We start from the raw sequence: 14,964 nt of genomic DNA, 5'->3' as shown, positions 1-14,964 counted from the left end.
TGGAATAAGACCTTAACTAGAAGGCTTAGGAACAGCCAAATGCAAGCAAGCACACACACACACACCTCAACGCTAAAGCCTCTTGAAAAAACACATCTAAATGGATGTTGGAAAAAGAGAGAGAACAAGTGAAAGAAAAGAAAAAGGGCCACAGCATGCGCTCAGCTGGAACAGGGGGTCTGCCGTGGAAAAACAGCAGAACACAGCCAAAGCAGGAGCAAATCCCTGTATAGCTGGAGTAATTGGCAAGTCTCATGACAGTCAAGACTGGGGAGTGCTGTGTTTTTATTAGCAATCCCACACAAATGAAGGGTCAGAGCTGAGCAAGTTTGCATTGTTCCTTCCAACACTCCTCCACTCCCACGCCTTAGCTTGTGCTCCACACACACACACACACACACACACACACACACACACACACACACACACACACACACACACACACACACACACACACACACACACACACACACACACACACACACAACCTGGTGGCTTGAAGGATTGGGAGAAAAATAGCAAGCTAGCAGTCAGAACAGGAGTAGCTATAAAGTATGTATCCCTGAATTGCTAAACCAGAGAGGTGTTAGTTGTTGTGCTTCCCAGTTCCAGGTCGCATTATTTAAAAACGTTCTGAAACGTCATTCATCGTGTGAAAAGTACTTGATTCAACACAGCAACAGCAAGATTTGAATGAAAATCCTACAAGGCATCCAAAACACATCTCATTAGACTAAATAAATCACCTGGTAGATAATGAGCAGTATCAGAGCCATACGCGATATAGCCTATGGAGTCTACATTATGGCTCTGAGCAATGCATTTGAGTAATAACCAATGTTAACCATTGGTTGTGCTGCTCAAGTAATACTCACTTTCTCATGATGGACTTCCTGATGACTAGACCTTTGTCCAGGTCGGCCTCGTTGGCCATAAAGAGGAGCCTCTTCCACGTTCCGTCAAATGAACAGTTATCCGAGGAATAGCCTTATTTGGGGAAATGCAACTTCAAAAGTAATCCATAAAACTGCCAGATTATATGACGAGGTAGTGCGGTGTGTCACTTTTTTGTGCAGACCTGGTGTAATACTGGCAGTTGTGTAATTTTGTGAATCTTGTGTACCCGTTTTTTTCTTGCCCTTCTGTCCGGGGACAGTCTCCGTGAACTCGTGGGCTTTGCTCATCAGCATTGAGAGGGTGGCATTGTGAGCCCGGAACAGGTCAACCACCTCGTGGAGAGCAGCGTCCGTTATCAGGTCACAGCTCACCACCAAGATGTCCGTCTGGAGGGAGACATGGAGGAGGACCACAGAGATTCATAAGCATTGTGTTAATAAATCAAATGCATAGCTGGAGCGCTGAGCTGGATGTCATTTATTTATAATATATTTTTACAAAATTACGGTATTGAAAATCATACCGCCGGTATTTTGAAATATACCGTTTAATCGCCCAAGCCTAAACAACACTAATGTTAAGACAGTTAGTGGCTTGAGAAGAGGAGGATGGGTTTTCACTCAAGACAGTCAGGCCCCACTAAACATTTGTATTGGATCACAGATACAACAGAGAACTCAGAACACATAGCAGTTCATGACTTGGATAGGAGAATATGACAGCTGGCACTAGTCAAAAGGGCATACAAGTTACAATTAATGTATCTCTAAAAGGAAAGAAAGACAGTGATGACCTAGGACAATATCCTCTTAAACTTTTTCTACAGCATGCCCAGGACCCTTTTACATCAGAGTCTGTGACAATATTCTGCCTAATAGGAGGAACACCCTTCAAATGAAATTGAAAATACATTTAGCTGTCCCTAGCCAATGCTCAACAAGTTATCACGCACTCCAGCCTTGAAATACACTTTATTCCCCCCAGCTTTATGTTATGCTCAAAACACCCGAGCTTCTTCGAGCTGTGACATCCATCTCAAACGACGTGCATATATGCATGAACATATGAGCCAACGATGCTCAAAAAGTCCTTAGTGCATGAAAAGTTTGGCCATGTTTTTCTTAACGACATTCACAATGAAAATGGGTTCAAAAGAGGGGTGGGCAAAGTGGAGAGAGAGTGGTGGAGGGAGAGAGAGAGGAGAGTGGAGAGAGATGGAGGGAGGGAGAGTGGAGAGAGAGAAAGAGAGAGCGAGAAGGAGCGTTAAAGGAGGGTGAACCTCCTTGATAAACATTGTGCTCTCCTAACTCCCAGGCAGCCTAGCGTAGTGTAGCAAGGGGCACAGGGGAATCCAGCGATAAATCTTGCACTGCATTTGCCATTGTTTCTGTTTGAGATGTCTGGTTCCCATCTGCTCTGGCCATCTTGGGCCTGTGGATAAATAAACAGGGAAGGCAAGTGAGGAGTGAGGCCTGTTAAAGCATGCCTAGCTCTATAAAGGCTGTATGCCTCATTGGGGAGGCCTGGGGAGAGGCCCTGCCGTGACGTTCTGCACACGGGGCACGCAGCTCAGCAGTCAGGCTCTGTGAGGCTCTGCTCTGCTCCACAGTCCACAGCACACATGGTCAACAGATAACAACCAGGACAGAGCCAGGGGCCCCAATCCCACTGTCTGTCTCTGTGCTACTGGAGAGAGACGACCGGAGCATCTTCTCCTATTGTTAATCCCAACATTAAGGTTTTCAGACCGGTTTTAATTGTTAGAACAGACATGTGTGGGGGTGAGGGTTTGGTTTCAACATATATTGTCAAGAAAGACTTTGAAGCACTGTAAATCTTTTAAATCGTGACAAAGTAACGTTTGCTTGAAATATATCCTGTTGAGTGTCTCTTTGAGGCATAAATTAGATTACCACCATGAAAATAGATAGGCTACACTTTCTATATTCAGGTCAGGTCACATAACTACATATGCATCTAATACATCTGGCTGTACAATGTTGTATACTGTCAACAGCTGGGATAAACCCCATTAGGTGAAGTCACAATATCTGAGTAAACTGATTTGCTAGACAGCTCCAAATGGTTAAACACACAGCACTCATTTCTATTTCTGAATCCCAAGTTAACCAACCACTAAAAGTGGCAAAAAGCCCTTTGTTACTGCCGGTCAATAGGGAGCTGTCTGTCTGTCGCCCCACACGCTGTCCGGTCGGGCGGTCGGATGGTGGGTCGGAGGCGGACTGAGGGTTGTCAGACAGTCAGTAGGCATCTCTGTGGCTGTCCCAAATGGCACCCTATTCCCTATATAGTGCACTACGTTTGACCTGAGCACTATGGGCCCTAGTCAACAGTGGTGTGCTAGATAGTGAGTAGGGTGCCATTTGGGATGTAAATTGTGACACTGGAATGGTGTCAGCTGGAGGATTATCTGACAGGGTTTGTGGCCTTTCAGCAGGCCTGATCTCTGGTGGTTAGGTCAGGGCCACCCACACTGCCTGCCTCCCCTGGCTGGTTCTGCCTGGCTGCCCCAAGGCCCTGTTCCCCCTCCCAGGCTCCCTCCACTCTCAGCCAGGTGAGACCACCCTGCACGCAGCACTGTAGAGAGGAGAGAGGGTGTGCTCTCTCTATCTATCTATCTGTCAGGAGTGCCTGCCCGCTCGATTCCTGCTGTCTCTACACAGTCCATAGACGGACACAAATGGCACGCACAAACACACACATAGAGCACATACACGGAGCACGCACACGCAACACGCACGCATGCTCATTGAGCGGACTAATCAATCAGCCAGACACCTCTGGTTTCATGAAGCTAAGTCTCTGCTGAGCACTCTCAACTTGGCATTTACAGTTGAGACATTCCAGTGACAACTGATCTCGATTTAACAGTTTAGGTTATGTGTGCATGAATAATAATGCGGAGAGACGCCTTTTTCAATATGCATTTTGTCCCGTAGTTAAGGCTAATAATATCCCACAATAGTTACAATTGCATTACAATACAATTACTTTCTAATCATTCTTATTCATACCTCATCACCAACACTTGCCCAAAAATGAAATATCAGAAAAATATAGACTGGTTTAAAGTTGTTTTAGCCTTATTCAAGAATAGCCTATTTTATTGTATGCACTTATGACAGAGGGGGGAGCTCTACCAAAAGCGCTGTGTGTGTGTGTGTGTGTGTGTGTGTGTGTGTGTGTGTGTGTGTGTGTATATATGAGGGAATAGCAAGAACTCCTGACCTCCCGCTCTCATTCAACCATGTCTCCTGTGTCCCCACTCACATGAGAAGCCTGCTCTGTGTCATACATACTGCCCAAATCACAGACGTCAATGTGGCTTAATGCTTAATCACTGAACACAAAGTCCTCGTACTCTAATCTTTTTCTCAATATGTGACTTTAGGCAAACGGAATTTACACTATTTAGTCAGATACACCCATCATTCCCCAGGTGCAGTGTGTTCGTGTTGATGGGATGGTCTGGGAGGGGAGAGACAACAGAGTGATTCCTATGCGGGGATTTGGAGCCCCATTGCCGGGTTTCCTCTCTCATCACCTCAGGGTCAGTTTGTGTGCTGGGGGACTGTGCAATTCAATGCCTTTAATCTACGTGACTGTGCTGGATTAGGTAGAAAAGCATGTGGAGGCACTGAGGGAGGGAGCATGCTGGAGCCAGCCCCCTTCTCTCCCTGGAGGCCAGCTGAGCCCGCTTGGTTCTGTTTGCCCCCAGACAGTCAATGGATACGTCTGTGTTTTTGTAATGTGGCTTTACTGTAAGTTTAATGCAAACAGAGTCTGAATAGGGGCTCATGAGTCTGAACTTGTCTTAATACTTTCTACAGTTACAATACAACATCTCTGGTTTACTTACTCCTTACTAGAATAAATCAATGTGCATAAAACCATAACAAAAAAACATTGAATATGATCTCATTTGGACAACAACAAAATGACAAAATATAGAAAGATAGGCCATCCAGTCAACAGTCCACATCCCTCCCCTCTGTACCCCAGCGATCCCAGACCCCTCAACATGTCTCCTTGTCCTGGCTCCAGAATGCTACAGACCAGGGTGGGTTTCAGTGATCCGCTCCGTGCGTTGGACAGCACCGGGCTGCTTCTGACATCATCTGTTTGAAGAGCAGCAAGGGGAGGGGGAGAGAGGGGAACGGCTATAGGAAGGGAGTGGGGGAGGCAGGTTTGCAGCAGGTGAAATGAGGCCCTTCGCTTAGCCGGGACCAGGAACGCACGGGTCAGTGGTCACCCAGCGGCACACAGGATCTCTTGCTTTAATAGCCTCGCTGTCCTCAGTCTTTCCATACCGTGTCCAAGTGAAACATGGGGCGCCTGTCTTCTATAGGCTCATTCTGGGGCTAGTAGTACCCTCGCTCCCTCACTGGCTGAACCACCTTCACCAGCTACAGCCCTACACACACTGACACACTCTGAGAACATTTGTCCAGGCATTTTCTCCCATTTTCTCATTCTTTCAAATGATCAGCCATTATCAGCTGACTCTGTGCCCCCCAAATACCAAAGCAATTAATCATTGATTCCACCTTATCAACAAGGTGCTCTACTATGAGACCATGTTGTCTTGGACATACAGTACACTCATGTGGTCTGCATTGATAGGCCTGTACAGTATATTGATAGATATATAACATTCAAAATAACATTAAGCACATTAAAATATCCAGTTCACAATAGGGAGGATACATTAAACAGTATTTACTGCTGAAAATCAAATCTCAACCTGAAATCAGTTTATTCAACTCCACATTATTTTTGGGGAAAATCTCCCATTGACTTCATTGGATGATTTACGTCAACTTCCTAGTAATACACCCACAACTAAAGGTTAGGATTTAACCCCCAGGAGCTCCCACATTAGATCCAGTCAATGCATGGGCAGAGAGAGCAGCCAATCTGGCTATGAGGTCAACTGTCTGTGTATGTGTCAAAAATGGCATGGCCCTTGTCAAAAGGAGTGCACTACATAGGGAATAGGGTGCCATTTGAGATGCACTTTATGAGATCAACTGTCTGAGTCTGTGACCCACCTTGATTTTCTGTTGAATGTGTCTGAGGGCGTCTGCGGTGCCCATGTCAGCATCCTCCTGGAAACACACTATGTCTAACTTCATCTTCACATCCAGCTTCGTCTTGGGGTCTGTGCTGATCATCTTCTGCACCTCTTTGGTTGTGATCACAATTACCTCTATAGAGGACCAACAAAGATGTTTAGGAATACTAAACCCAGTCACTCATACAGTGGGTCTGTGAGAGCCAGAAATCTTGCTTGTTTGTAGGTGACCAAATACTTATTTTCCACCATAATTTGCAAATAAAATCATTACAAATCCTACAATGTGATTTTCTGGATTTTATTTTTTAATTTTGTCTGTCATAGTTGAAGTGTACCTATGATGAAAATTACATCATACATCTATCATACATCATTACATCTCATCTTTTTAAGTGGGAGAACTTGCAGAATTGGTGGCTGACTAAATACTTTTTGCCCCGCTGTTTGGGACAGATGGCAGAATATATTACTTGAATATGTGCATAAAAGAAAATCATTCAAAACACTTCAAACGTAATACTTGCTTCTTTACACATCGAAAACAGGGTTGTCTTGACTGCAGAAATGTTCCTTCCAAAGTAGTTTGCTTACTGTTGCTGTATTTAGCCTTGTAAAAGCTAATTGCAGGGCTCTGCTAGTTGGCTGCTCACAGTAAATACTGCCACACATGAAGTTACTATAGGGACTGGGAGGGCTCTGACTTTCAGGTGGGATAGTATGCATTTTCGTGCTACATACCCAAATCAACTACAGTGCCTTCAGAAAGTATTCACACCACTTGACTTTTTCCACATTGTGTTGTGTTACAGCCTGAATTTAAAATGTATTAAAATAAAAACAATTGTCACTGACTTACACACAATAACCCATCTCTTAGGAAAAAAAATGTTTAAAAGAAAAGCTGAAATGTCTTGAGTCAATTAGTATTCAACCCGTTTGTTATGGCAAGCGTAAATAAGTTCAGGAGCAAAAATGTGCTTAACAAGTCACAAACAGTTAGAGTTTAATGGCTGTGATAGAAGACTGATGGATCAACAACATTGTAGTTACTCCAGAATAGTAACCTAATTGACAGAGTGAAAAGAAGGAAACCTGTACAGAATAAAAATGTCCCTAAACATGCATTGTGTTTGCCACAAGGCACTAAAGTAATACAGCAAAACTTGTTGCAAAGCAATTCATTTTATGTCCTGAATATAAAAAAAGTGTTGTTTCGGGCTAATCCAATACAACACATTACGGAGTACCCCAATCCATATTTTCAAGCATAGTGGTGGCTGCTTCATGTTATGGTTATGCTTGTAATTGTTAAGGGCTGGGGAGTTTTTCAGGACAAAAAAAGGAAAAGGAATAGAGCTAAGCACAGGCAAAATCCTAGAGGAAAACCTGGATCAATCTGCTTTCCGCCAGACACTGGAAGACAAATTCACCTTTCAGCATGACCTAACCTAAAATGCCAAATCTACACTTGAGGTGCTTACCAAGACAGTGAATGTTCCTGGGTGGCCGAGTTACAGTTTTTTTTATACTTAAATCTACTTGAAAAAGCAATGGAAAGACATGAAAATGATTGTCTAGCAGTGATCAAAAACTAATTTGACAGCGCTTGAAGAATATCTTAAAGAATAGAGGGTAAATGTTGCACAATCCAGGTGTGGAACGCTCTTAGAGACTTAACGAGAAAGACTCTGTAATCGTTGCTAAAGGTGCTTCTAAAAACTATTGACTCAGGGGTGTGAATAATTACTGTTGTTGTCGGAAGTTTACATACACCTTAGCCAAATACATTTAAACTCCGTTTTTCACAATTCCTGACATTCCATCCTAGTAATAATTCCATGTCATAGGTCAGTTAGGAACACCACTTTATTTTAAGAATGTGAAATCAGAATAATAACAGAGAGAATGATTTATTTCAGCTTTTATTTATTTCCTCACATTCCCAGTGGGTCAGAAGTTTACGTTCTCTCAATTAGTATTTGTTAGCATTGCCTTTAAATTGTTTAACTTGGGTCAAACATTTCTGGTAGCCTTCCACAATAAGTTGGATGAATTTTGGCCTATTCCTCCGGACAGAGCTGGTGTAACTGAGTTATGTTTGTAGGCCTCCTTGCTCACACACGAGTTTTCAGTTCTGCTCACAATTTTTCGATGGGTTTGAGGTCAGGGCGTTGTGACGGCCACTCCAATATCTTGACTTTGTTGTCCTTAAGCCATTTTGCCACAACTTTGGAAGTACACGTCGGGTCATTGTCCATTTGGAAGACCCATTTGCAACCAAGCTTTAACTTCTCGACTGATGTCTTGAGATGTTGTTTCAATATAGTCACAATTTTCCTGCCTCATGATGCCATCTATTTTGTGAAGTGCATCAGTCCCTCTTGCAGCAAAGCAACCCCACATGATGCTGTCACCCCCGTGCTTCACGGTTGGGATGGTGTACTTCGGCTTTCAAGCCTCCCCCTTTTTCCTCCAAACATAACGATGGTCAATATTGCCAAACAGTTATATTTTTGTTTCATCAGACCAGAGGACATTTCTCCAAAAAGTACTTTCTTTGTCCCCATGTGCAGTTGCAAACTGTAGTCTGGCTATTTCTATGGCAGTTTTGGAGCAGTGGCTTCTTCCCTGCTGAACGGCCTTTGAGGTTATGTCGATATAAGTCTCATTTTACTGTTGATATAGATACTTTTGTACCCGTTTCCTCCAGCATCTTCACAAGGTAATTTGCTGTTGTTCTGGTATTGATTTGCACTTTTCGCACCAAAGTACATTCTCTAGGAGACAGAACGCGTCTCTTTCCTGAGCGGTATGACGGCTGCGTGGTCCCATGGTGTTTATACTTGCGTACTGTTGTTTGTACAGATGAACGTGGTACCTTCAGGCGTTTGGAAATTGCTCCCAAGGATGAACCAGACTTGTGGAGTAGAGGTCAACCGATTATAATTTTTTAACGCCGATTCCGATTTTTTAATTTTTTTTATTTGTAATAATGACAATTACAACAACACTGAATGAACACTTATTTTAACTTAATATAATACATCAATAAAATCAATTTAGCCTCAAATAAATAATGAAACATGTTCAATTTGGTTTCAATAATGCAAAAACAAAGTGTTGGAGAAGAAAGTAAAAGTGCAATATGTGCCATGTAAAAAAGCTAACGTTTAAGTTCCTTGCTCAGAACATGAGAACATATGAAAGCTGGTGGTTCCTTTTAACATGAGTCTTCAATATTCCCAGGTAAGAAGTTTTAGGTTGTAGTTATTATAGGAATTATAGGACTATTTCCCTCTATACCATTTGTATTTCATCAACCTTTGACTATTGAATGTTCTTATAGGCACTTTAGTATTGCCAGTGTAACCGTATAGCTTCCGTCCCTCTCCTCGCTCCTACCTGGGCTCAAAACAGGAACACATCGACAACAGCCACCCTCAAAGCAGCGTTACTCATGCAGAGCAAGGGGAACAACCACTCCAAGTCTCAGAGCGAGTGACATTTGAAATGCTATTAGCGCGCACCACGCTAACTAGCTAGCCATTTCACATCGGTTACACCAGCCTAATCTCGGGAGTTGATAGGCTTGAAGTCATAAACAGCTGCTGGCAAACGCACAAAAGTGCTGTTTGAGTGAATGCTTACGAGCCTGCTGGTGCCTACCATCGCTTAGTCAGACTGCTCTATCAAATCATAGACATAGTTATAACATGATAACACACAGAAATACGAGCCTTAGGTCATTAATATGGTCGAATCCAGAAACTATCATCTCGAAAACAAGATGTTTATTCTTTCAGTGAAATACGGAACCGTTCCGTATTTTATCTAATGGGTGGCACCCATTAGTCTAAATATTCCTGTTACACTGCACAGCCTTCAATGTTATGTCATAATTACGTAAAATTCTGGCAAATTAGGCGGCCCAAACTGTTGCATATACACTGACTCTGCGTGCAATGAACGCAAAAGAAGTGACGCAATTTCACCTGGTTAATATTGCCTGCTAACCTGGATTTCTTTTAGCTAAATATGCAGGTTTAAAAATATATACTTCTGTGTATTGATTTTAAGAAAGGCATTGACTTTTATGGTTAGGTACACATTGGAGCAACGACACGCACCGCATCGATTATATGCAACGCAGGACACGCTAGATAAACTAGTAATATCATCAACCATGTGTGGTTAACTAGTGATTATAATTGATTGTTTTTTATAAGATAAGTTTAATGCTAGCTAGCAACTTACCTTGGCTTACTGCATTCATGTAACAGGCAGGCTCCTCGTGGAATGCAATGAGAGGCAGGTGGTTAGAGCGTTGGACTAGTTAACTGTAAGGTTGCAAGATTGAATCCCCCGAGCTGACAAGGTAGAAATCTGTCGTTCTGCACCTGAACGAGGCAGTTAACCCACCGTTCCTAGGCCGTCATTGAAAATAAGAATGTGTTCTTAACTGACTAGCCAAGTTAAATAAAGATTAAATAAAGGTGTACAGTGTTTATTTATTTATTTGTTAAATTAATCGGCCAAATCGGTGTCCAAACATACCGATTTCCAATTGTTAAGAAAACTTGAAATCGGCCCTAATTAATCGGTTAATCGGTCGACCTCTATTGTGGAGGTCTACATTTTTTTTCCTGAGGTCTTGGCTGATTTCTTTGGATTTTCCCATGACACTGAGTTTGAAAGTTGTCCTTAAAATACATCCACAGGACACACTTCCAATTGACTCAAATTGTGTCAATTAGCCTATCAGAAGCTTCTACAGACATGACACCATTTTCTGGAATTTTCCAAACCGTTTAAAAGGCACAGTCAACTTAGTGTATGTAAACTTCCGACTTCTAACTGTATGTAAATGAGATATCTGTATTTCATTTTCAATAAATTAAAATGTTTTTACAGTCATTATGGGGTATCTTGTGTAGAATGGTGAAAAAAAGGCTGTAACACAACAAAATGTGGAATAAGTCAATGGGTATGAATAGTTTTTGAAGGCACTGTAAACCCAATCACCAACCCTTTTTAATGTGTCCCATCTCCAATCGTAAATATAATATAAACTCCTGTATAACCTGCAACACTACACATGTAGTTTATTTGCTAATGTTTGCCTGCAAAGACAAATGTTACATTGGCGCTGTGATGTCACCTGTCCTGTTTCCAGACATGTTATGGAAGCGGGCCATATCACTGATGACTTGCAGTGTATTGGTATAGAAAAGATTTGGGCTAGAGGTGACAATATTGAAAGAAATAGGTGTATTACATAGCCCAATGTTTTTCCAATGCGTTATTATAAAAAGTTTTTTTAGATGCATTATTGTCATGTGAGTGCACCTGTCAGTCGTTACCCTTAACGAGCCCACAGTAAAGAAGCACACCTTCAGAGGAGACGCTAATGACACTGACGAAGGTTTAGGCCGAAACGTTTGTATATCTACCAACCGCTGAATGAAATAAATACTAAAGATAAACCTTGAGTGTGGAACAGCTACACAATTTTGGAATAGTATGTTAACCTTCACTACAGTATCTCCATTTGAAAACCCCATATCGCCTACTTCTATGCACTAATTAGAGAACCTGAACTTTTTTTATGTTGAAATTCCCCTAATGTGTATGATAAAACCTTGCTTTAACAGGCAATCCCGCTATAGGGGCAATTCCATGGTTAAGGAAGAATCAGATTTTTTACTTAAAATGTATGCCAAACAAAGTTTAACAAACCATACAATTCTATGCACAAGGCCTACTTTGACAATTTACACTGAACATTTTACTAACACATTTACTGAAAGAACTGTGCAGATGCAGATGTAAAACCTCTCTCAGTTTTATATGAACAAATTTCCCCAAAATTCTTAAATATCTGCTCCGAATTAAGATTCAAGATGTCTGTAGAAAGAATGGTGTCAGCTATGGCATGACACATTGAGTTTGAAAACTATTTTGGTTATTGAATTATATCAGGTAACAGAATTGTGGTAAAGGAATTTCTTCATAGTTCCCTGATCTATACTACACAGAAATACATAATTATGGATATGAATGTCATTCTCTTCATGGTGATGTATCCTAAATAGGTACACACAAGGTAGAAATATACAATATTCTCCTTTGCATATTTGGGTATTATTTGCACAGGAGAGCTCAGTAGAGTACAACACAGAACAGTACAGTGTACTCAACTCTAGTGTGCTCTACTGTGTACTGTACTCGACTGATATCAATAAAAACTACTTACTAAACTTACTTCTGTGAAATGTCATTATCCTACCTCCTCATGAGGAAGAGAAATTAGAAAATATCTGAATGATGTGGGTTTTTGGTAATGAAATTTCAAAGCACAAGGCAATGTTTTTTAAACATACAGAAGGCAGAAAAAATGATCCTAAACTAAACATAAAAGTGTTGATATTAGTTGGCAGGGGTCTTACCTTCTAAGACTTTTTATGGTAGATGTTTTCTATATATTTTCTATATTTTGACAATAAATCAAAGCCTTTGCTTATTCCAAATTTTTAGGATGGAAAATGGTTGAAAATGTACATATAATTTAATTTCTCAAAAATATAGACTCTTAGCTTTCATCTGACACCCAATTTGACATGCTCCTGTGAACTTCACGTTGGTGCTCATGGCTCCTTTTACATGGAAATTACCTTAGGCTACTTCAACACTAAGGATAATGAGGAACTCAACAAGAAATAATAGTTTTAAATCCCCAAAATCCACTCACTCCTAACCAGACACACCACACCTTCCACAAGACTGACACTCCAGTGGAGGGCCCTCATGTGCATTTTACTGAAGCAAAGAGGTGGCCAAGAACAGCTTTCCCAGACCACAGTGGTGGCTATTACAACTAGGCCGTGAGGAGTCCAAAATCAAGCCCTGGCCCACATGATTGGAGGAGAAAAATGTGCTCTCTATAACAATCTTAGTCATTTATCCCCCAATAATTACCTCTGACTTATCATTACCCAAATGCAGCCTGACTGTCTGAGCTACATAGAGGCCTGGCAGCAAACTGACTCCACTGCCGGGACCTATAAACACTGTAAATAGGTCTACCCATGCATTCGCTTTGTCTTAACTGCAAGTTTCTTAGCTAGACTCATGTATTCCAAAAAACATGTTAGCTAGGCTATAGGCCAACTCATTATATTCTGAAACAAATACTAAGAAACACACATAGGAGTAGGAGGCCAAGGTGTTGTAAAAGTGGTATACATCCTTTTAGAAATAATGGCTTTGCCACTGACAGCACTAGAGCAGTACTTTTTTATTCATAGTCCCTAAGTGACCTTTATTGCGCCATTGGTTCATGCATCAACAAATATGGGAGGGATCATCAACTAGATTTAGCAGCAGGACGATTTGTATTGAGCGGGTGGTCGGGGGGCCGGAACATAATTACAAATAATTTGTAGACAGCAAAATGACAGCAAGAAGCCCAGTTATAATATTTGACTAAAACAATCCTTTCAAACCTTGCTCACATTTGTATACAATCACGTGTCTCTATTATGCATTGGAATACTTGGGAAGAGATTTCCAAAATTAAAATCTGTTTTTTCTTGCTCAGAAAACTTAGGGGTTCAAATAAAACCACATGCGGGCCAAATTCAGCCCCGGGCCGCCAGTTGGGGAATGTTATTGGGTCACACTGCATTCCCATGCTGGGCTGCTCTGTCATGTGGGATGAGGTGAGGTGGCACTGGCGGTGTTACCCATACAGTCTTAAATAACATGGAGAAGTGGTATCTGTTGCATTCAAGTCACACAGAAATGTGAATATCTTTTACATTGTTGAAGTATTTAGCTCCTTTGTGTTACCTTGAAAGTGTCATTGCAGCCTGTAAGAGGTACACACACACACACCTCTTATTCTGAAAACAGGAAGCATCTACCAGAGGGAGTCCACTTGGTAGTTGTAGTATCCAACACCATGATTCTGGGATTTGAACATGAAAAAAAGTAATACACCAAAGTGGGTTTGATTGGATCGAGCCATAAATGTTGAGAATATTACCTTCAAACCCCACTCTCTCCAGCAGGTTGAGGGGGTACCAGATGAGGGGCTTGTTCCCTACAGGTAGCAGAGGTTTGCGGGTGCTGTAGGTCAGGTCCATCATACGAGAACCACCACCAGCAGCCATCAATATACCGCCTGCAGCTCCATCTTCTGTTATACATACACACACCAGCGGTCCAATTTATATGACCACATCAACATGATTGTGCTTGCTCTCTTGCTGACGTCATACAGTAAGTAAGTTCCTACATTATCCCAAAAACGCGACCCACACAAACATGTTCAGTTAGCTAATGTTAGCTACCTTACTAGCCAACAATTCAATCGCTAACAAACGGATTAAGTACTTGCAAGCAGTAATACCAATTGTCAGGTTGACTCCCAGTAGTAGATAAAGCAAATCACGTGACCTACCTTTTGGAGAACGTCAACAGGTTTATTCAGCAGCAATATACTTGTCCCCAATATGACAGCGCTGTGCTGTCACAAGTGTTCGCTAACAAGCGAACCAATAGTTCGCTATCCTGCAATGTTCCACAGTCTCAACCGAGATCAACAATTTCATGAGCTTATTATATATAATATGTGCAGACCTTCACCAATACGTGGTAATAACTTTTTGTGAAACAATAAAATAGTATTAGATACAGTTCGATAAATTGACTAGCACCATGCTAACTTGTATGATGACACTTCCTACCGTTGATGAAATCGGTCCGGGAGAAAACTATATCTAAAAACGGATATTTTTGTTCCTACAGTCATTGGTCAGAATGAAACAGTTCAGGATTTACACAGTCAACAAAAACAACAAAATCCATATCATAACCATCATCATCAAAAAATCGGTCAGGGAGAAAACTAGATCTAAAATCGGATATTTTGTTCATACAGACATTGGTCAGAATGAAACATATCAGGA

At 41.6% G+C, this 14,964-nt stretch overlaps 1 pseudogene across 1 annotated transcript in view; it reads right to left on the bottom strand.

Moving 5' to 3' along the window:
• Nucleotides 1-14,189, bottom strand: part of LOC110530316 (translation initiation factor eIF2B subunit gamma-like) — a 51,657-nt pseudogene extending 37,468 nt beyond the window's left edge. The window contains exons 1-4 of the transcript XR_016482558.1: nt 14,040-14,189; nt 5,970-6,127; nt 1,124-1,283; nt 876-987 (exon numbers count right to left, since the gene is read on the bottom strand). The product of XR_016482558.1 is annotated as a translation initiation factor eIF2B subunit gamma-like (transcript). The remainder of the gene's footprint in view (nt 1-875; nt 988-1,123; nt 1,284-5,969; nt 6,128-14,039) is intronic.
• Between the last annotated feature and the right edge of the window lie 775 nt (nt 14,190-14,964).

The sequence above is a fragment of the Oncorhynchus mykiss genome, chromosome 8, assembly GCF_057628025.1.
Source record: "Oncorhynchus mykiss isolate SJ-2025 chromosome 8, ASM5762802v1, whole genome shotgun sequence".
In the NCBI taxonomy this organism is placed as follows: domain Eukaryota; kingdom Metazoa; phylum Chordata; class Actinopteri; order Salmoniformes; family Salmonidae; genus Oncorhynchus; species Oncorhynchus mykiss.
Note: the sequence above shows the minus strand (reverse complement) of the source record. Positions and strands in the feature narration are given on the sequence as shown.